This window comes from Vipera ursinii (genome assembly GCF_947247035.1).
Source record: "Vipera ursinii genome assembly, chromosome: 2".
Lineage (NCBI taxonomy): Eukaryota > Metazoa > Chordata > Lepidosauria > Squamata > Viperidae > Vipera > Vipera ursinii.
The window spans coordinates 243,767,192-243,790,641 of NC_139513.1; positions in this window are offsets into that span (position 1 = coordinate 243,767,192).

The window sequence follows — 23,450 nt, forward strand, 5'->3', positions numbered from 1 at the left end:
AGATCTTCTGCACTTGCAGACAATTCCAATCACACTCAGTCAAATAAAGCATTCATTCATTCATTCATTCATTCATTCATTCATCCATCCATCCAACCAACCATCCATCCATCCATCCATCCATCCATCCATCCATCCATCATTCACTACTGAATACCATTCCCAGAAGACAAAATGCTAGCTATCTCAATGAACCTGGCTGGTTCCTCCCTTCTAGAAAATAGGAAATATATTTATCTTGTGAAAGATGATGCACCAACTGTGATAAGGTTTAAGCAAGATTCATTATCTATTGGACTTCAATTGCAATGGTTCTTACTCCTTCTCAACTAACTGACCACAAGAGTCAGTTTGTTGAGAAGCTGGCCAATTGCTTCTATTTCATCTCTCCAACTTAGCTTCCCTTCTCTCTTCATCCATACTCTGTGTCTTCCATATTTTTTATCTCTTTGCAGTACAGGTCCTTCTCTCTCTTAAAGTCTCAGAGGACACTGAACTGTCAAGGAGGAAAACACACATCAGTAAGTAGTCTTTAGTCTTTTTACTCATAGACAGAATGACAATATATATGCGAGAAAAAATATATTTATTATTTATTTATTTATTTGTTTTTATAAACCGCCCTTCTCCCGAGGGACTCGGGGCGGTGTACAGAGTAAGGTAGGCAAACATAATGAAACAGTACTGAAAAACAATAATCAAAACAAACTGGGACCCCAATTAGAGCTATCAGGCCAGGCCGGACTGCTGGAATAGGTAAGTCTTTAAGTCGCGCCGGAAGGTGCGGAGGTCGGGGGCCATCCAGATTTCAGTTGGTAAGCAGTTCCAGAGGGCTGGCGCACCCACTGAGAATGCCCTCCCCCTGGGGGCCACCAGCCGACATTCCTTGAGCGGTGGCACCCTGAGGAGGCCCTCTCTGTGGGAGCGCACAGGGCGGTGGGGTGTTGACATTGGCAGAAGGTGCTCCCGTAGGTAGTCCGGACCCATGCCATGTAGGGCTTTGTATGTCATTGTTAGCACCTTGAACTTCACACCTTGAACTTCACAAGGCAACTGGAAGCCAGTATTGGTTTGTACTTCAAAACTGTTGCAGATCCCAGAGCAGTAGTTAACCAGTTCTAGCTCATAAAGTCCTTTCCAATCCTTGCTTCACTAATTTTCATGTTAACACACAACAAATCCTGATGTCTGTAACCACCAGTTTGAGCAGCTGTTTCATTCCACTTTATTAAGGAAACCTTGGGCATGAATTCAACAAAATATATCAATTTTCTTTATTAAATCTTGAGAGTCAGTAGTACTGTTGTTGCATTTGAAATGTGGAGACAATATATTACTCAGTCTGACTAGCACACAAGGGCTTATTGTGAAAGAAATCATACTTGGCAGGAAAAAAAATAAATCTTTTGGTCAGTTCAAACAGCTGTCATTTTTGGCTTGTCTCTCTAGGCAAACATATATTGCTCTATATTCCAGAGAAATATAGCTGCTGATTGCTTAAACCTGTTGTAATAAAAAGTAGTGGTGAAAGAGTCTCCAAAATGTGCCAGTTTATGTGCTAAGACAACAAAACAACAACAGAAACTACTACAACAGCAGCAGTAACAATGGCAATAAAGTCTTACTGCCCAATAGAACTACTTAAAAGATACTAATATGTATTAAGATCATTCTACATAAGTTCTATCAATTTTATGATCAGTATTAACTTTCACATAGAAGCTGTTATTTTGTTACATAGTAAAATTAATATATCATATTTTGAAAAGACTAAATGCTAAACTTTTATATCACTACTTTTATCTTTGTCATTTAGTGGACAATGAGCCAATACTTATTCTAATTAATTTTAATAACTGAGTAAAATGGGTAAGTTGCAGTCTTCCCCATTCTAATAATTGTGCTGTCAAATTTGGCTGAGTCAATATTATTGATGAATTCTTTTAATTTCCTTTTAAAAAGGACAGCAATGTATCAAATAAAGCATTTGTTGTGATAGAGTTTTATTGAAATAGAGAAATCAGTTTGGGAACATTTCAAGTTTTTTTTTATAAAAGTGGTAAAATGTACTTTTTTAAAAAAATATTGTGATAAAATCATGGATTGTGACATCAGCCAAATTCAAACCAGTTTGCAGGATGTAACTTAATAATACAGTGAACAGTGTACTGTGGTGTCTGCATTTGCTTTTCGTTTCTTCCTGCAGCAAAATGCAGTATCTCATTTTCTGCTAAACCTAAAACATATTTACCACCCATTTTATGCAAGAAGGTTGGATCCTGCAGCACCAGAGCTGATCCAAATTAAAAAAAACCTAGGGAGAAAAATAAATCTTAAAAGAATGGTACTCTCATGTGAAGAAGTTATGCTTTGTTTTAAGGAACAACAAAATGTTTGACTGTATGTTATCTATGTATTTATTTGTTTGCTTATTTATTTATTTTCAACTAACATGAAGTGCTGAATAGATTGAACTGAATCAATCTGGTATGACCCTGTATGGGACATATATGTGGAATGGTTTTTTTACACCTGCTATCTTTTGCACAAAAGCATTCCGTTATTGCTTTTGATTACTTCCAGGTTAAAACTTATCTTCTTGCAGTAACATGGTCATAATAAGCACAAAAGAACCACTGGGAAAAAATTAACCACCCCTTGTTACTCTCTCTTAATAAACTTGAGTCAAGTAGGGAAAGGATATGTATACAGGGTATGGCCCAAACTGCTATGTGTGACACACATAAAGCCAGGTAGAGCTTTGAACACATTATCGTGGCTTCCAGCTTCACTGTTTGGCCCAATCCTGTGATCTTCCTGGAGTAGGGAACTGAGTGCAGCTTGCTGCTTGCAAAGCCTGCTCTGTGATCACCTTTTCAACTAGTTTTGTCATCACCTACCACCTAGCAATGTAGCAATGTAGATTGGCAGCAAAGAAACAAGAAGAAATGGGATGAGATTGAAAACACATTATGTTGCCCACTATTTTTAGCAGAAAAACTGTTTCCACTATGTTAATTCATTTGTGAACTGCTTCAGAGGATTGCATTTTATGTGTCAAATACTGAAAAGCTGTGGTTCTGATTCCCACAGGAAGTATTTCCTCACATGGCTTTGTTCCTGAAGATACCTCATTTTCCTTTCTGATGTGATTCATGTACTGAAAATCCAGCAGCAATGATAATAGGCTTCACAGTGGCCTATGTCTAATACATCATTTTCCCCCTAAAAGAAACACCGTCTCTTTCCTGCTGTAGTTTGAAACTATATTGCGAAGTAGTCAAAAATGCATAAAACCTATACAATTCAGTTAAATGTATCTGGTGGAACTCTGCATTTATAGCAAAATGGATTCCTGAACATATAACCTTGTGAGAATTAGTTCCCAATGAATAGGAAATGTAAAATAAGAGAACTTTGGGAAATGTTAGGCTCATAAGGAGGATCTACATATAAAAATATAAATAGGTAAGAATAAGAGTTTACTCAGGTGATTTCGAAGAATTGACTGACTTACTATTGTCTGACTGATTTTGTAAGAGAATGTGACTCCCACCTTGCTCACTGTTAGGAAAAGTTACTTCTCCCAGAGACTCACTTTTGAGACAAAATTGTAGGGATTTTTGAGAAAAGGAGAAAAAGTCATGGCAAAATAGAGAAGGAATCTTTCTGGTTATAATGTAGGCTTAGAGGCAAAACTGAAGTTACTTTGCTCTGCTTTTCCAAAATAGTAGAGAATACACAAAGGAGTTGAGGACTTTGATGTGAGCATATTTCTCTTACAAACCTTCAGAGGTCAGAGGAAAAAAAAAATCACAGAATTTAGGTGATGCTTCAGGATTCATGGAAGAGAGAGATAGCAAATCTCATGAACCACAACTTCAAAAGAATTTATGGAATTTATAAGTGGAACAAAAGTCCAATGCAACTAGTGAAAGCTCAAAGCAGTAGCTGGTATATTTAGATTTTATTTTGGGAAATCACAGAAGAAACATGTTAGACTAGCAGGCTGAGACTGGTTAGTAAGCATTAGGTTACAAATGTAAACTTTGTCAGGCAGAAGTCAAATATTGAGACAGATTTCCAGAGACGGTATATCCACCAATTTAGACAAACCCTCTGCTCCATCACATAGCCAAAGTAAAACCCTCAGAATGAGCTGTGTTTAGTTTTGTGTTATTGGAACCTAGCTTAGGAATGATTTGGAAACTATATATGTTTTTGAATTGGGAAAGCCAACAGATGCCTCAACTTGTCATATTGATTTTTTTAATATAAATCCTGCTCCCTAACAAGTGTCTTAACAAACAATAGACAATAAATGTTGCTAGGTAGGAAACTTGTTGTTATTTTCCTGTGAAATGGTGGGGAAAGGAAATAGCCAGATTTTCATACCATCTGCCCACCTACATTCCTTAGATGTTGAAAAGGTTTTCAAATACAAAAGGACCATTTTTAGCCAATAATTAATTTGAGCCACAGCTGTGCTGTAAGAAAATAAGTATAATTTTATGTCATTGACAAAGACATGGAAATAAGGAAGGAGGAGTGCTAAATGCCATAACTACAGGGCATTATTAGGTTTAGATAAAAGCAGAAGTTGCCAGTGATAGAACAGTTCTTTATCTGGAATAAAATAGAAAGTATTTTAAATGGTGCAATGTCTTCAAAGCAAATTGTGTAGTTTTGTTCTGCCTTATATTGTAGTATATATAGACATTCAGCCATTAGCAGCAACCTTATTGAAGGTAATTAAAATAAATCTGAGCTTTTCATTTGATTATCAAAGGTTTACAGGTTTTACATACATTCAGTTAGAGAAAATATGAGCCGATTTCCCAACCTGTGTTTGTTTCTTTACTCTGCTGTGCCACAATAGTGTTTCGCTTCTCTTGGATCCATTCAAAGTCAATTTTTTCGATAGATTGTGTTCATAGTCTCATTTTCTCTGCAGCTTCAAGGTGTATATAATAACCTTCCTCACTGCCCAGTTCTTTATCCAGTTTTCACTTTTCTACTTTTCCCAAGGCATGCTGAGTCAATGAAGTGCTATTATTTTACAGCTGCTACATTATATTGAATCTGCCTTGTCTTCATATTTTTAGGCAGAAATGGGTACACCTCAAATGTTTAGAAGCAGAATCCACAAGCTATTGTTTATGATAACTCGGACTGATGAAACTCTCTCTTGTAAGCACTAGGTTGTCAAAAGGACAAGAAGGCAAGAGGTTGGCTTTTCCAAGTCTCAGGTTTCAGTGCATATGACGTGCCCATCATGGTTAATTGTGGGTAAGAGACATTCTTTTGAGGATTTTAGAAGCCAGTCAAATTTGTGGCTTGCCTAAGCTAGATATTAGACAATATCTGAACTATCCTTAGCTCTGGGCTTCCAAGAGTAACTGTAGCACTTGCTGTACTATTGGTTTCACATCATGTACAGTATAACTATCAATCAAATTATAAGCTAAAAATTAAAAGAATAAAAACAAAAAACCAAAATTATAAATAACAAAAATATCATAGAATAGCAAGAATATTCACAACATTTCACAATCAGTACAACCAAGATTCAGTCATTCAGGGCAGAAACAGGTATTTAATGCCTTGTGAAAATCCAACAAGGTCAGGTCAAGTCAGATCTCTGAGGGAATGATATTCCAGTGGGTGGGTGTCACAGCAATTGCTTTAAAGGCTTATTGTAACTTCTAAAACCAAACTAAGTGTTTTAGACTAATAATAAGTCAAAAGGTCATGTTATAAAATTGTTAAATAAATACATACTAGTGAACTATATATATATAGTACAGTTACTAAATACAGAAAATGTTATTTTATTAAGTGAAAGTTTTTAAGTAATGTATACCTTAAACATAAATCAATCCTACAAGAATAGACCAATGGATTCATAGTTGCAATAAGAAGAAAGAAAAGGATTTTAGAAGAAAAGAGTAGAGGCTTGTCAGCCATAAACTCATACACGTTCAAGGGCTCTTGACTGATTCCAATTCCCATCAATTTGTACCAGATCATATACTGTAACTTGACCCTGAGCAAAAATGGTGCTTTTGTTGAAGATCTGTCCCAATGCCAAGAGCCAGAGTCTTCAAACTTGACCCTTTTATGACTTGTGGACTTCAACTCCCAGAATTCCTCAGCCAGCATGCCTGGTTGAGGAATTCTGTGAGTTGAAGTCCACAAGTCATAAAAGGGCCAAGTTTGAAGACCCCTGGCCTAGAGGCTGTTAGGATCTAGGTGTGAAAACTCAACCTCAGGCTCAATGCTGGCAAGACTTAGAGGATATGGATTCAAAGAACCATGGATTCAAAGGACTAGTTTCCACAGATATTCCAACTTTAGTTCTTAATGGGGTTATATTTCTCCAGGCAGAATTTGGGTGTAATTTGAGTGTCCTTCTGGACTGATTATCTTGTTCAATGAGCAAGTGGTCACTATGCCAGCCACTGCCAGTACCCAGACTTCTCTCTAAAGCAGGCGTCAAACTCGTGATGTCACGTGATGTCACACAACATATCGTCACTTTTTCCCCATTGCCAGCAATGGGGTGGTGCAGTTTCAGTATGATGCATCTGGCCTAAGGGCTGGCAGTGACATGCCTGCTCTAAAGCAATCCTATCTTATAAAACCTTAGAGCTGGGTTTTATCTACAATAGTATCTCATCCAGATAGCCCTACCCTTTAGCCTTGAAAATTGATATGTGGAGCAAGTTGCTTTATAATCCTGCTTTGGATGTTGACTTTTTCTGATTGACCAATGTATGCAGGCATTGTAATTACTGGGTTGTGCTTTGATGTGAGCTTTCATTGTTTTGCTGGTATTTTGTCTTTGTTGTTTTGAAATATACTCATTATACTGTTGTTAAAATACTCAAGGAGGTAATAAAATAAAATAAAGCAAAATAAAATAAAATGATAACCCTGGTCAATATTCTTGGGATTTCTAATTTGGACATTATTCTTATTAGAAAATAATACTATAAATCTCCTTTCTGTGTTACACTGATACTCTGTCTTTCTCCTCTTCATCTCACTAGACTAGTTTTCAGAACCATCTATTTATTCCAAAGATTGTATGCTGATTTTTTTTACTGTGCAACAAATCTCTGATAGGCAAATGTGAGGCAAATGTGGGGGAACCTTTACCTTTACCTTTTACCTAAAAAAAATAATGGGGAATAGATCCATTAGGGCAGGGATTTCAAACTCACAACATCATGTGACATGTTGCAATGTATCATGACTTTTTTTCCACTGCCGGCAATGGGGTGGGTACAGTTTCAGCATGACACAACCGGCCCGTGGGCCGACAGTTTGACATACCTGCATTAAGAGGTATTAGTTTTGAAAATTCAGTGTGACTTCTAGATCAAGACCAAGTAATACTTAGGGGGTGATTGTGGAAGTCAAAGGGTATGTTGTCATTTCCTCCTTATAAAGTCCATTAGAGACTAGGTGAGAACCATAAGAAACAAAATGCTGTACAAAGATAGATCTGTCCTTATATGCTTAAATATAAGAATTTTATCACATTCTGCTAATAGTGTTAACTAATGGTTCTTTAGGCTCCTTATTTGAGGTCATTTTGTTCATTTTGTTAAGTAGGGCCCTGAACTTCTGCTGCTTTGGCAACATTACTTGGCACACGTTGTAAAGATAATCTGTCCTTGATCTGCCCTTGATGGGCTACAATGGGTTAATTGACTTAAAAAAATATTTTGTAGCTTTTTTCCTCAGCAGAACTAAAAAATGTCACACCAGCATAATGCAGCCTTTTCTCTGTTACCCATTTAGCATTCTAGACACTAAGAAGTGTTTACACATTATTCTAAGTTTTGGCTTGTATTATCATGATTGATTGAACACACAGCAATTGTCTGGTTTACATGTCATGCTAAGCCACAATTGGTTTAAAGTTGTTAATGGCTGGATTTAAACATGGCTTAATATGGTATGTGAGCCCAGTCAATAGATCCTGCTTAGATCAGGGGTGGGGAACCTTGGCTCTTTTATGACTTGTAGACTTCAACTCGCAGAATTCCTCAGCCAGCCATGCTGGCTCAGGAATCCTGGGAGTTGAAGTTCACAAGGCATAAAAGAGCCAAGGTTCCCCACCCCTGGCTTAGATCAATAAGAACAGAAAGAATTTTAGCCAAACCATTTTCAGGACCCAATTGCATTCTGTCCCTAAAATCAAATTAGAACATTGTTTAAACTGTAGCTTTCAATAGGACGTAGGTTTGCACATAAGTGGATTAAAATTGTATTAGGACAAAGATTGTGCTTAACATATCCCATCTCTAAATTCATCATATCTCTGCTGCACTTCATTTATTTATTGTGAAAGGCTCATTTGTTCAGATGAAGTTGGAGCCAGATATGTAGGAGCATTGTATCAATATTTATGTGTCCTTACATAAATTCAGTGGTGGGATTCAGCCAGTTCGCACCACTTCAGCAGAAGCGGTAGCTAATTTTTTGTTGCCAAGGCCCAGAATGGACTTCCAAAAGCAGCATCCACACAGAGAACCAGTTGTTCACATTACTGAATCCCACACTGCATAAATCAACACACAATTAACCTTCACACGTCCAGTTTGAATAAGAAGGAGGTTTTCAGATGAAAATTATATGGAAGAAGACATTTAAAGGTTCTTTGTTTCTCAATAGTTGTAGAGTTGTTTGTTTGTGAATATAGGGCAACCTGTGTTGGAAATCATGTAATGTCTTTTTATCTGAGTTAACATTTTGTGGTTGGGCTGCACCAGTTCTCCTGTTTTAATCTGTTTTTCATACAATTATATTTTTTTCTTCCATAGCATATGGCTTTGAAGAGATGGCTGTCTAAATATGTATTCAATCACAGGAATTGCTGCTCATGTGGTGACATCAGATTTGAGTGGGTTTGTTCACACATACTTGCAGCTGCCAAGAGGTTCTTTCCTGCTCTCCCTTCACACGAAATTACACTTCATCCCAGCAGTTCAGTGTGGGAAGAGTGTTGATTATGTAAAGAATCAACACAATGCTTCCCACATGCTTTTCCCACTTAATGTGATTGCAGAATATGCACAGGTATTGTGGGATAACACTGCAGTCAGTGAGTCAGTGCCTGCAGAAGTAAATGGAAGGATTACCTTGTATTATGGAACAGAGGAGTATGAATGTGTAATCCCCAGAGGGAGAAAAAAACAATGTTAAAAAGAAACCTGATTCTAGAAATATGATCATAGAAAACACAGCAGTGGGGCATATTGAAGAAACTTGATATAATGTGTTAAATAACTTGCTTGGCAGGAGGCATTTGATCTAAAGGCACCTTTATCTGACTGTTATGGGAAAATGTCTCTTAAAAATTTCCACCAGAGAACTGAAGGACCACCAGAATACTGAGAGAGTTATAGCTAAAGACTACAGAGGAATCAGACTGTTTCCTCCTTTGGGGAAGTAGGGATATTATGAATGAAATAGAGCTATCAGTTCTAGGCTACCAAAATCTGGAGAATCATCAGGTGGGAGCAGTTAGAGTTCTCTATTTCTTTACTGGCATATAATAACTATGTACAAATACACAGCCAATATTCTACCTTTAGGGACATCATTATTTATTTTCTCATGTTCAAATAAAATCTCTGGATTTACAGATCAGTCTAGATGATAAATATTTCTGCAACCACATAACTCCGATCAGTATTCTGCTTCATTAATAGCCAGACACCAAGGCCAGAAATCAAGGCAAAACCAAATACTCATTTCAAACAGAAGCAGGATATCAAGTCATGTAAAAAACTTATTTTCTGCCATTTTTCTGCTATGGTTTAGGAAGCCATATAATCCAAAAAGGACCCTAATCTATGCTGTTCCATCATCAAGAATGAATTCTTTTTTAAATACATATTTACTTCTACAAACTTTTTTTTTTATTCGTGAGACCCATTTCCAGGCAAAGATAAGGACTCTGGGTCATGTCTCTTCAATTACCTGGTAGGGTTTTTTTTTTGGAGCTAGATCAGTTTTGGCTTCTTGGATTTTCCATCTAAACATTAGCAAAGACTTATTGTTGGGGAGATTCAGGAACATGTTTTATTGATTGATTGATTGATTGCTAAGTGAACTTTTGTACTAGAGAAATTAGCCAATTTCTTTCTGCACTCTGTTGGGGTTTCCAGAATTTTTCGATATATCACACTTGGCTCCCAATGTAATTTTCTGCTCCTGCTTATATATTTAATCTCATTTTCAGCTTACAATCATTAGTTCATAATGACACAAAAATCTACAAAATAAACATTAATTTAAAAAACCCTATTTTCTTTACTGTTAGCTGCTTATGCTTAAAATATATATGCTGTGTGGAATTATACTTTGACTTCACAGAAATACAAAATACTGAATATGAAAAAGTATATATGAAATAGTGAATGTGAAGCAATTCTGAAAGGTTAAAAGGAATGCATAGTACTTTTATGATTGTCTTGTATTAAATATTTCTTCACAGAATGTAAAATTCCTCTTTTTTCAAGAGCTCAAGGTTCCACACCTGGAACCTCCATGTCATTTTATTCCCACCATAATAATGAAAGCGACAAGAGAACTAATTATGGGATGTGGTCCAGAATCATCAGAGGGAGGGGCTGTTTCCCCGATGGCAAAGAGACAGTAAAGCTTCAAATATCTGGTGGGCAGGAAAAGAGCAAAAGTGGATACCTCCTGAACAATTCACAAAGTATATCTCATAGTTATACAGATAGATGCTTTGGTCTGGCAAGATTCTGCTAATAGCAAACAAAAATAAATAACTACTCAGAGGTAACAACCACATGTTATTCATGGCTTTTTAGGTGGTCTGACATGTAGAAACATTATAACACAGACAACTGATGGTAAAAAAAGACCTAGTGGTCCATCAAGTCTGTCTTTTAACTTTATATAATTAAAGAAGTTGAATGACTATGATGTGAACCAGAACCTTGAACTTAGGACTTCTAAGGACTTTCAGGTTAGTAATAAATTTGTTAAACTTGCATGCTGCCCAACTCTCAACAACTCAAATCTTTATTGTGCAACAATGCTTATTCTTATGTATGAGGTAGTCTAGTCTGAGTGACATTGGAGTCCACCTATGTCTTTTCCACTGTCTTTTTTAAAATCCCCAGCAAAACAACTAAAGAGGAAAAGACAAAGTACCTTCATATAAAAAGGTAAAGGTAAAGGTTCCCCTGCACATGCGTGCTAGTCGTTTCCGACTCTAGGGGCCGGTGCTCATCTCCGTATCAAAGCCAAAGAGCCAGCGCTTGTCCGAGGACGTCTCCGTGGTCATGTGGCCGGCATTTATTTATTTATTTATTTATTTATTTATTTATTTATTTATTCGTTTTATATACCTCCCTTCTCCCAGAGGACTCAGGGCGGTGTACAGAGCAAAGTAAGTATACAATAAACCAACAATAAAACAAATAAAACCCCAGATCTACAAATAAAACCCCAAATCTATCAGGCCAGGCCGGCTTGCTGGAATAGATAGGTTTTTAAATCTCGCCGAAAGGTGCGAAGGTCGGGGGCCATCCGGATTTCGGCTGGTAAGCAGTTCCAGAGGATTGGCGCACCCACCGAGAATGCTCTTCCCCTGGGGGTCACCAGCCAGCATTCTCTGACCGGTGGCACCCTGAGGAGGCCCTCTCTGTGGGAGCACACAGGATGGAGGGGTGTTGACGCTGGCAGTAGGTGCTCCCGTAGGTATTCCGGACCCATGCCATGTAGGGCTTTGTATGTCATCACTAGCACCTTGAATTTCACCCGGAAGGCAACTGGAAGCCAGTGCAGCTCACGAAGCAGAGGTGTAATATGGGAGTATCGGGGAGCCCCCAAAAGCGTCCGTGCAGCTGCACTCTGTACCAGCTGAAGCTTCCGAGTGATTCTCAAGGGCAGCCCCATGTAAAGAGCGTTGCAGTAGTCAAGACGAGAGGTCACAAGTGCATGGGTGACTGTACCTAAGGCATCCAGGTCCAGATAGGGTCGTAGCTGGCGCACCAGACGAACCTGAGTGAAAGCCCCCCTAGTCACAGCTCCTATGTGATATTCTAAGGAGAGCTGTGAATCTAGGAGGACACCCAGGTTGCGAGCCCTATCTACGGGGGCAGTAACTTGCCCCCAATATTAAGGGATGGAATACTCTGAATATCCTGACATGCCGGTATGTACAGCCATTCAGTCTTGTCCGGGTTGAGTTGAAGCCTGTTCCTCCCCATCCATTCCCGGACCGCTTCCAGGCAATGGGACATCACATCAAGGGCATCACTGATGTGGTTTGGGGTCGAGATGAAAAGCTGGGTGTCATCAGCACACTGATGATAACCCACTCCAAAACCACGGATGATCTCACCTAGCGGCTTCATATAGATGTTAAACAGGAGAGGTGAGAGGACTGACCCCTGAGGAACTCCATAAATGAGAGGCCTCGGGGTCAATCTCTGGTCACCCGCCAACACCCACTGTGAACGTTCCAGAAGGTAGGAGGAGAACCACTGAAGAACAGTGCCTCCCATTCCCAATCTCCTGAGACGCCGAAGTAAGATACCATGGTCGATGGTATCAAAAGCCGCAGAGAGGTCTAATAGGACCAAGACAGAGGAATGACCCCTGTCCCGAGCCCGCCAGGGATCATTCATCAGAGCGACCAATGCCGTCTCCGTGCTGTGTCCGGGCCTGAAACCCGATTGGTACGGGTCTAGATAATCAGTATCTTCTAGGAACAGAGGAAGCTGATGCACCACTACGCTCTCAACAACCTTTGCAAGAAAGCGAAGGTTGGAGACCGGGCGAAAGTTGTTTAAAACAGCTGGGTCCAGGGAAGGCTTTTTGAGGAGGGGTCTCACCACCGCTTCTTTCAAGGCTGCGGGGAAACTGCCCTCTTTCAATGAAGCAGTTACCACTGCATGGATCCAGCCTCATGTCCCATCCCGAGCCGAATAAACCAGCCAGGAGGGGCACGGGTCCAATAAGGATGTAGTGGAGCTTAGCTTCCTCATGATCCTTTCTACCTCGTCCAGAGTCACAGGATCGAACTCTTCCCAGATAACATCAACAAGACTGTCCATGTTCTCATCGTCAGACTCTGCCCAGTTGGAATCCAGACTGGTCCGGATCCGAGCGATTTTGTCCAGCAGATGTTGGCTAAATTCCTCAGCACGACCCTGCAAGGGATCCTCCTTCACCTCTATATTAAGGAGGGAGCGGGTCACCTTAAACAGGGCGGTCGGGCGATTATCTGCGGATGCGATAAGGGCAGCAAAGTAATTAGACCTTGCCCTCCTTAGCGCCGTGAGATAAGACCTCGTAAAGGACCTTAGTCGCGATCGGTCGGATTCGGATCGGCTGGATCTCCAACAGCTCTCTAGGCCCCGTCTCTGCCGTTTCATCTCCCGGAGCTCCGTAGAAAACCATGGAGCCCACTGGGATCTGCAACGGGTCAGGGGCCGCATTGGTACAACTCGGTCGAGTGCTTCTGTGGCTGCCTTTTCCCAGGCTTCCACCATGGCACTGGCCGAGCTATGAGCAAAGGAGGTAGGTGGGGGGCCAAGCGCTGTTTGGAACCGCCCAGGGTCCATAAGCCACCTAGGGCGGTACCATTTCATTGGTTCAGTAACCCCACGACGGGGAGTGGCAAAGTGGAAGGTCAGCCGCAGGAGATGATGATCTGTCCATGACAGGGGTGTAACAATTGGAGAGCCCCCACCCAGATCATCTAACCACTGTCCAGATAGGAAAATCAAATCGAGCATGTGTCCTCCTACATGAGTTGGGCCCTGGATTATCTGCGTCAGGTCCATGGCCATCATGGAAGCCATGAACTCCCGAGCCAACTCAGATGATCTCCCCAGGGATGGTAAGTTGAAGTCACCCAAGATCATAATTTTGGGGAACTCAACCACCAGTCCCGAGAGGATGACAAGAAGCTCGGGCAGGGCTGCTGCTACGCGACTAGGTGAAAGGTACACTAGCAGCAAGCCCAACTGAGCCTTAGTGCCACATCTAAGGAGGAGAGACTCACACCCGGCTATTTGGACAACAGTGGCCTCTCGCGGATACAGGTTCTCCCTCACCGCTACTGCCACTCCCCCGCCTCTTCCCTGAGCCCGAGGCCTGTGTAGCACCCGGAAACCTGGTGAGCAAAGATCTACCAAAGGGACACCACCCTCAGGTCCTAACCAGGTTTCCGTAATGCAGGCCAGATCCGCATGTTCACTCTCAACCAAATCTCGGATGAGAGGAGCTTTATTGACTATGGATCTGGCATTAAGATATACAAGCCTAAGCTCAGGTGGTTGATTATCTTCGCTCCCGGTACCACGGGCCGAAACCAGAGGGTCGGAGTGCATCACCGCTTGAAGATAGCGGGGACGCACTCCCGGATGTTGATGCTGTCCTCTGTTCGGACACCTACTGCCATTCCCTACCATCGTTGGAATAGGTAATCCCAAACTCCGCTTCGGGGCCCCGAGGGTAGCTAGTCTAAGCTCCCTCTCAGCGTGATCAATCTCAGGCCTGGCCTGAGTAGCGGTTGGTGGACACCTCCCGGTATCTGACCGAAACTCTAAACCCTCCCCTCTCCCTAACCCCATTAAAAATTTAGCTAGAAAATTAACCAGGGACCTCTTATTAGGTTTGTAACCGAGGCCCCTATCCCTGCCCAGCCATCTCTCTGGGTCCCAACAATTGGGCCCTTCATCAAGAGGTAGATTGGTAAGTGAGGCGGGTCACATCCAGGAGGAGGGGGAACCCCTAAGGGCGAATAAGGCAGTGATGGAGTACTTGAGACGAGTCATTGATTAAAGAGTGACTTTGTAGCTAATAGACATGTCCGTGTAAGCCATTATTTACAAATGGGGAAGATGTTAGTAAGATGTTAAAGTAATAAGGGACTCAATATTAATTAAAATTAGGTATTGATTAGGTAATAGGTATTAGACCCGGTCAATTGCTGCCATTGTTGCCGTTGCCGCCGAGCTCCAGAGGGGGGAGGCAAGACTACACAGTCAGTTGTTTTGCCAGTCAGTTGTTTTTGCTCTCCCCCTCCCCTGACTAGATGCCAAAGGTGCACGGAACGCTGTTACCTTCCCACCATAGTGGTCCCTATTTTTCTACTTGCATTTTTAGGTGCTTTCGAACTGCTAGGTTGGCAGAAGCTGGGATGAGTAACAGGCGCTCACTCTGTTATGCGGCACTCGGGATTCGACCCGCCAAACTGCCGACCTTATATATATATATATATATACACAGTCAAATAATGTTTACTAGGAGCCTCAATTTTGAAACTATGTCTGCTACTATTGCCTTTTATAATGCTAGATAATGACCATTTGTATCCACTTTAAAAGAACTGCACACTGTCATGAAGCAGGTAATTTATTCTTTAACATTTAGCTAAACAATTTAACAATTAACAGGATAGAATTGCATTTAAGAATTCTAGGTCCTTTTTATGTTATTTTTTTAACAAATATGTTTTGTTTTTCTGCGCAGTGGTGCAATTCTTCTGAATCGTTATTTTTGACTGCTGTCTTGTCATAGCAGAGAGTGATTTTATGCTGAGATAAAAGGATGTTAAAATCAGATGCTGATCAGCATTTCATGCTAGCACTGCCTACACAAGGAAATGTGCTTTCTATTATTCCTTCTTTCATTCTAGAGCAATGTGTTTAGTATTTGACAAGCTACTTCTATTTCTCATTCTTCAGATCAGGCTTTAGTGTGATTTTGTGTAATCTTAATGAGGTAATATTTTTACCCCATATTCTTTTTCTGCTAAGGATCAGTCCCATGGGCAAACATGTGGGGTTTTTTTTCTATGCATACCTTTTAGCACATGAATCTACTGCAGTATCTGAAAAGTAATGCTTTAAAGAGTTGTGATGGGATTCCCTTGATAAGTATATAATAATCTGTCACTCTTCTGAAATCCTTACTATAATGTACAATATGTGTAGTGATTGGGTGTGTGTTATGAATCAGACTGTGAATACTTCATCCGTATCATCACACATTCCAGGCCTTAGGCAAATTGATGGGCTTCTTTGTAATCCATCCCCTAACTATCTTTTCAATCTCTGTAGTCTGTATGATCTTTGCTTCAGTCTGTCAATCAGTCCTATCTCTTTATGACACACTTCCCTAACTTAGTCAAGTGTGAATACACTCCAACCCTCTCTGCATATATTACATGTATTCATAAATCCTCTGTTAATTTTTTTCCAGTTGTTTTGGTCAATACGACCTCCTTTTAGTAAATCAGAGTGAAGATGCAGATTTATAAATGTGTGTAATGAAGATTTCTACTTGTTATAGCATAAGTATTTATGTATGTGTTTATAAATTTATAAATAGTTACACCATATATTATAAAGTACAGGTAGTCCTTGAGTTACGAATGGAATGGAACCCGTCCACTCCATTTGTAACTCAAGGATTCATAGGAGTGAATCTCATACAACAACAACAACAACAACAACAACAACAATAATAATAATAATAATAATAATAATAATAATAATAATAATAATAATAATGTAATAAAATAAACACTGTGTACCACCAGCCAGGTGCTTGCGTACCACCAGTGGTACATGTATCACCGGTTGAAAAGCCCTGGCCTATGGGACATGAATCGCTAGATTTCCAAGCACCCAATAGGCACTCAAACACTTTTTGCTCAGATGGGGACCTGATGGAGACTGGAAGCTTTGTTTATGTGCAAATGGGGTGTTTTGAAATGGAATGATTTGCTCCATTTCCAAGTGCCCCATTTGCATGAAGATGAAACTTCCAGGTCTCAGTCTGGGAGAAACATGTTCCGGCGGTGGAGGAAAGGAGTTTGGGGGGGAGAAACATGAGCAGGAGCAACACTGCAAACACTTTTCATGTCAAGAATGGAAGTTTCTGTGATCTGACAAGTGTTCAGGCACCCATTCTCTACAAAAAAGGATGGGTGCCTGAACCTGTGTGATGTTATGGCACCCAGGAGCTTACATTGACTGTCCCTCAAAGGCAAAGAAACTGTGGCAAACAGAAGACAAATCTTTGCAAGGAAAGTGAGTCCGGCAGGTTGGGAGGGCGAAGCAATTGTGGGGAGCAGGGGGAATAGGGTGAATGTTTCAGAGACTCTGCAGTCATAAGGGGGAAAAACTATCTGGTGCTATAACATTAGTACTTTTGGGTCTTGCTCATAAACACTAGGGGGTGCTTATCGCATAACTTCGAACAGGCGCTAAGTGAATGCTCATAACTTGGGGATTACCTGTATACACTAGATATGTAATATTATATTGTAGTATGCTATTCTAATGCTTACTATCATAAAAGAAAAGGAATAGCTATTATTATTACTATTATCATCCATAAAGGGTCACACAGTCCTCAGATATGATTGAAATAATGTCAGAATGAAATGAGTTCAAGGGAAGCCAATTAATGTTATAGTGATTCAAGTCTATACTCCAACTATAGATGCAGAGGAAGCTGTTCTAAGTAATCCCTTGTCAACAACAACAGCAACCCCCCCTCAAAAGACTATAACATTAAATTAGAATTATGGAAACTTGTAAAATAATGGAAGAAAACTTGACATTGTTATAAAATGAAGCAGGAGGTAGAGTAGAAGTGTTCTGCAAAAAAAATTCTATGTTTATGATAAAAAAACTTCTTCCAACAACCTAAAAGACAACTCTCTGCATAGAAATATAACTGGATGAAGAAAATGAAATCAAACTGACTATATACCCGGCAAGCAATGTTGGAAAAACTCCATTTAGTCAGCAAAGTAAGATCTGGGCTGAGGCTAGGAAGCACTTTTTTCTAAAATAGCACTTATGCTTTGGAATAATCTCCCTCTAATTTTTAGGTTGACTCCCTCTATGCTAGCCTTCTAGAAACTAGTGAAAGCTGATCTATTTTGGAGAACTTTGAGGCTGTGCTTTTCATCCTTTTTTTTAAAGTTATGATTGCCTGGTTGGTTGGTTGGTTGGTTGGTTGGTTGGTTAGTTATTTCATTCTCAGGGATATTTCATTCTCATTACTTACTTAACATGGATAATAATAATAATAATAATAATAATAATAATAATAATAATAATAATAATAATAATAATAATAATAAGAATAAGAATAAGAAGAAGAAGAAGAAGAAGAAGAAGAAGAAGAAGAAGAAGAAGAAGAAGAAGAAGAAGAAGAAGAAGAAGAAGAAGAAGAAGAAGAAGAAGAAGAAGAAGAAGAAGTTGGAAGGGACCTTGGAGGTCATCTAGTCCAACCCCCTGCTCAGGCAGGAAACCCTATACCATTTCAGGCAAATGGCTGTCCAGTCTCTTCTTAAAAACTTCCAGTGTTGGAGCATTCACCACTTCTGGAAGCAGGTTGTTCCACTGGTTAATTGGATATTTTTTTCTATTTTATTTTGTTACAAGCCATAGAACTTAGAATAATATAATAGCATACAAATATGGTGCAGCACAGCACAGCACAATAGCAAACTGTGAACAATCTTAAACATGTTAGTGTTCTAGGCCATCTCATCTGCTTATTTTAGAATTTGAACAATGACCAGGAACCAATGGTGAAAACGTTGATACTAAACATTGTAAAATTGGGAAAGAAGTCAAGGTTCCATCCTGCCACTATATATATTTAATCTATATACAGAATACATATATCATGACAAGTCATGGATCAGAAGAAATAAAGATTGGAATTTTGGGAGAAATATAAACAACTTCAGATCATAAATTGTGGTGAGAAGATGGCACAGTTTATTTTTCTTTTCTTCCACGAACTGTTCAAATACTTTATAAAAACAATTAGAAAAAGAATCAAAATCACTGCTTTCAAAATTTGGGCGAGATAAGATGCCCCATAAGGAAAGAAAGAAGTCAGTCCTCCCCTCTGCTGAGCAAGCTGCCCCAGTTCCAGCCTTAAATAAGTTTCTCTAGTGCTAGAGAATATGATGTTCTACGAAAAAATAATTACTCCTTTTCAGGATGCATGTGCATCAGATTAAAAATCTGTTTAGGAATTAAAGTACAGTGTATGCCCAAGAAAGGCCTTATGAAAACAGAAGCTGGTAGTGAACAAGATGGAACTTTTATTTAAAACTGAAATTGCAGAAGGTGGCAGGGTTTAAAATCACCATGAGGAAAATATAGATTGTATATTTTTATTCCCCGCTGCTTTTAAACATATAAAATGCCAGACAAATCAGACTGACCAGTCAAGCTGAGAGAAAATGTGTACAAAAATGGTGAATGGTATTTTAATGGTAAAGGGCAAAAAGCAAAAGGAAAAAAAAAACTCTGTTCCCAAAAGGACATGTTTTATTTTAATCTATGATTGTAATTGTGCATAATTCCCTTTTTCACTACATAATAGGCATATTTTATCCACTCACTTGTCGTATTTATCTCACTACATGGTTTTACAGTTGTCTTTTTAGCAAGCCATGATGGCTAAAAACTTTGAAAAATCAGAAAAGTTTAAAAAATAATCAGGAGGCCTTTTGCCAGGTCCAGGGAAATATTTTTCAAATTTCTCCCATGAAGAGCATTATCTATCCCAGTTGTAAGAGAATTTATTTTGTTCATGCCAGAAGATTCAAGGAAGGACTGGCAATCCATGGCTTGTAGTCTGCGTAGAGTTCACCAATCATTTGCAACGAGTCAGGTTCATCCTGTTGATTTTTAATCCTTCAAAAATAAGGGTGAAAATGGAATCCATTGCTCTAATTTCTATCTGTAAACTGTCTCTGTCCCCATTCATTATTTCATAGCCTACAGATGTTCCCTTGTTCTGGCCAACCCATGTTTTTTTCTTCTTCTAAGAATGAAAGCTAAGGCAGACCTGGAATCTTCAGCAAGAGTTTGGCTCCTTGGAGGAAATTAGAGCCACAAACTTCTCATTGCTTTCATTAGGGAATATAGTATGGAATTCTATCTTAACATTGCCAGTTTCTCTCTGTGTGATCAATATAGTAATGTATAATAATACTACAGGTAGACTTTGTTTAATGGCTGTTTTCTACAGCAACCATTTGCAGTTTAACAATGATGAAAAAGTAACTTTGTGATCGATCCTTATATTTACAACCTTCACAAGTCTGTAAATCAAAGGAAAGGTAAAGTAAGATTGTAAGCACAGTTGCAGTTTCACTTACCAACAACTTCACTTTATGACCCAACTGCTGGTCCCAATTATGGTCAGGAAACAAGGACAGTGTGGAATTTAAGGTATTTTTATAGGCTAGACCAGGAGTGTCAAACTGCCGGCCCACGAGCTGGATGTGTTATGCTAAAACCACGCCCAACCCATTGACGTCATGAATTTGACACCTATGGGCTAGCCTCAGGAATTCTGGGAGTTGAAGTCCATGAGTCATAAAAGAGCCGAGGTTGCCTACCCCTGGGCTAGACTATTGAATACAGTAGGTTCTACCTTGTAAACTTGATAAACACTAACAAAGCAGAAACTGCTACACCTGTGTTCAGTGCTTGACTTATACCTATTTCACAATTCCCACAAACATTTGTAGCCAATAAGTTGCTATTTCCTTTTAGTTTAGTTTAGTTTTAGTTTTATTTAATTTGTATACCGCCCTTCTCCCTAGGGACTCAGGGCGGTTCACAGGGCATATATAAATTACGATACAAAAGTTAAAATAAGATTAAACCAATGCCCAAATAAAAACAATAATACAATAATAAAAACAACAATTTTAAAAGCCCATATTCCCCCATCAGGCCAGACCAGCTAGTTCGAATAAGTGGGTCTTCAGGCCGCGACGGAAGGTTCGGAGGTCTGATGCCATCCGGAGCTCCACCAGCAGTTGATTCCATAGTGTATACTTAATACACATTTCTTTCTTTCAGTTCTCTCCTATGACCCCAATCACCAATTAGAATGTTGCTGACTTTAGATTTCATTCTGCTTGGCCAATCAAGTAACAAGTAAAGATTCCCCCTCCCCTCCACACACATACAAACCTTTAATGCTAAACGTCCCTTTCAGACCATTGCGTTATTCCTTAGTTTAGAAGTTTCTACATAAACTCAATGGCACAGATCCTTCTGTGGATGACCTGGTAAGGTTAGCTAAATGCGTTTGATGCAAGCTGTCATTGAAAACTTTTTTCTGTGCATCATCTTATGGCAGCTGTGACTGAACATTTAAAGCCTCAATGCTTTTTCATAAATGTCATGCTCTAAACAGAGGTGAGCTTTCTGTCTGAAAATAAAAAAAAAATATTTTTTCTCAGGATGAGAAAAAAAAGGGGGCAAAATGAAAGAAGGATCTATCCCCCAAAGGCCTTTCTTCCATTTTTCTTCATTGTTGTTTTAATGTCCAGCCTTCTGTCATTATTCCAACATTTTCATCTAAGGAAGAAAGCTATTCTTCAATTAACTTTTCTCTCTGTCATGAGACTCTTTGGAGCAACACATCATCAACAATAACAAGAATAGATGTTCAGTTTTAATACAATGAACATGTGATACCAAGATGTACAGATGAATATATCTATTTTTAATCCATGAAATATTACAACAGCACTAATAGCGATACAATTGCTGTGGGGTCAAATTAGAAAACTGAAACTTATTTCACCAAGAGAACAGAAGTTGAGTAGATGACTTACATAATCTATGATAGACACACATTGAAGCCTAAATAGCTAAAATGTGACATCAACATTATTTGTTATATCCCACACAACTATAAATAAAAGAAAGTGGGTGGACAGGAACTTTCACAACTGCATATTTGAAAAATGACCAACATAAATTATATATTATGCTATATATATTTCCACATATGTTTTCCATTAATTAAAGTAGTTATTATTTATTACTATGGTTCATAGGACATGTTTAGACCGTGTTTGGCATTTTAACCCACCTACTGAGTCCTTTCCAAGGTGGCAGATATTGTTTGATGGTGTTAAACCTTACAGTGCCACTGGATGTAAGCTGTTCCAAGTAAAGACGCTTTTTGCAGTTGACAGATGTATTATTTAAATTTTATTCACTAATAATATAAAACACGAAAATACAAAAGCAAATAGAAGGAAACATAGTAAGGGAAAGGGCAAAAAAAATGTGAAAAAAGAGGGGAAAAGGAAAAAAGGCGTTGACTTCTGTTGCAGTAAAATAAGGCATTAGCATTGAACCTCAACTTTTTAGATTTCTATGATAGTACAAACTAGCCATTTCTATATCAACAAATCAATATAATCAGTAAACCCAAAATCAAATCATTTTTTTCCAGCTCAAGCACAAATGAAAGTACTTATATTCTTTTCTTTTATCAAAACAGTCAATTTAGGCATCTCTGCTAACTCCATCAACTTTTGTAGCTTCCATTTTTTTGTAGCTTCCATTCTTCCATTTTTGTGCGTAGCGTAGTCTTGCTGCCATCAACATATACAAAATCAGAGTTCCAATTTTTTTCCCCCAAGTCTTTTTCCATTAGACCCAGAAGAAAAGTTTCTGGTTTTATCTTTATATCCACTTTAAGAATTTTCTACATTAGAATATGAATCCTACTCCAATGTTTCTTTGCTTTATCACATGCTCACCATAAATGATAAAAAGTTCCTTCTTTACATTTACATTTCCAACATTCATTTGAGATACATTTATACATTCGAGATAACTTATCTGGTGTTAAATGCCAACAATACATCATTTTATAAAAGTTTTCTTTTCAATTATAATTTAGTGTAAATTTTAAACCTTTCATCCATATATTCTCCTATTGTTCAAGCATCACATTATACACAAAGTTCTTTTCCCACTGAACCATACAATCTTTTACATGTTCACTTTCCAATTCAATTTCAATAACATTTTGCAAACCTTAGCAATAATATGGTCATCACTACCAGATAGTAAAATTCCCAATTTGTTTTTGACCAACTCAAACCCATGACTGTTTTTATCTAGTTTTAATCTTTCTTTCATTTGTAAGTATGTAAACCAATGGCAGACATGATCTTCTAATTCTAACCCTTCCTTAGCACTTTTGCTTTTTCATTGTCTATTTTGAGGTCCCACAAAGTCTTGCTCATAGGAAAATGTTATTTCTTGCAGATCTTCCAATGCACCATTGTTGCTATTTTGTCATGTTGTTGTTGTTGTTGTTGTTGTTGTTATTATTATTATTATTATTATTATTATTATTATTACTACTATTATTATTATTATTATTATTATTATTATTATTATTATTATTATTATTATTATTGTTTACCTACAATATGATTTTGCATGAGATTATCATGGCTGACAGATACATATTGATCTGGACCTATTCCTTTGGGAAAAATATTTGAAAATAATGTTCTTTCATTACATCACCGTTTGAAAAAAAATTCTTTAGTAGAATAATGAGGGGAAATTTCT